This window comes from Mandrillus leucophaeus, unplaced genomic scaffold, assembly GCF_000951045.1.
Source record: "Mandrillus leucophaeus isolate KB7577 unplaced genomic scaffold, Mleu.le_1.0 Scaffold148, whole genome shotgun sequence".
Classification (NCBI taxonomy): Eukaryota; Metazoa; Chordata; class Mammalia; order Primates; family Cercopithecidae; genus Mandrillus; species Mandrillus leucophaeus.
In genome coordinates, this window is record NW_012101454.1 from 5,803,093 (window position 1) to 5,804,162 (window position 1,070).

A 1,070-nucleotide genomic window follows, 5' to 3' on the forward strand; every position below is an offset into this window, starting at 1 on the left:
AAAAGACAATTACTGTGTGATTCCACTTATATGAGGTACCGGGAATAGTCCTATTCATAGACAGAAAGTAGAAGGGTCGTTTTCAGGTACTGAAGGGAGGGGGAATGGGAGTTATTTAATGGGTTTAAAGTTTTAGTTTTGCAAGAATAAAAGATTTCTGAAGATTGGCCATATAACAATATGAATGTACTTAACTATTGAATTGTACACTTAAAAATGGTTAAAATGGTAAATTTTATGCTGCATATATTTTACTATAGTTAGAAAAATAAAAATTAGTATCAGAAGAAGTTTTCAAAAGGCTTTGATAACCAGTTTAGGATGGTACTTTGACAATCAACAGGCTGCAGGAATTACTGACACCCATGACCCTGTCATCACTTTGCTCGTACAGAACCTAGACTGTTTTGAGTGTCTGTCTGGCCAGCCTGGAGCTGTGTTTATGAGCATGAAACAGGGGAAGAAGAAAAGCCAAGGCTCAGAAAACCAGCTTGGGGCTCGTGTTCCTTATAAGCCAGAAGTTTAGATCTCTTAGCCCGGAATTTGCAGGCTAAGCTGTGCCCTTGTACTTCACCCAGCTTTTGCTAATATTAGTATCTCAAACAACCATAGTACATTTATCAAAACTAAAATAATTAACATTTGTACAGATTTTACAGATTGGTGCAGATTTCTTCAACTTTCTCTGGTGATGCTTTTTCTTTTTTCTTTTTCATTTCGGGATAACATGTTGCATTTAGTCCTTGGGTCTTCTTAGGTTCTTCTATCTGTGACAGTTTTTCAGTCTTTCCTTGTCTTTCATGACCTTGACAGTTTTTGAAGAGTACTTGTCACGTATTTTGTAGAATGTTTATCAATTTGGGTCTTTCTTCTGTGTTGTCATGGGTAGATTGGGGTTATGCATTTTTTTCTTTATTATACTTTAAATTCTAGGGTACATGTGCACAACGTGCAGGTTTGTTACATATGTATACTTGTGCCATGTTGGTGTGCTATACCCATCAACTCGTCAGCACCCATCAACTAGTCATTTACATCAGGTATAACTCCCAATGCCATCCCTCCCTCCT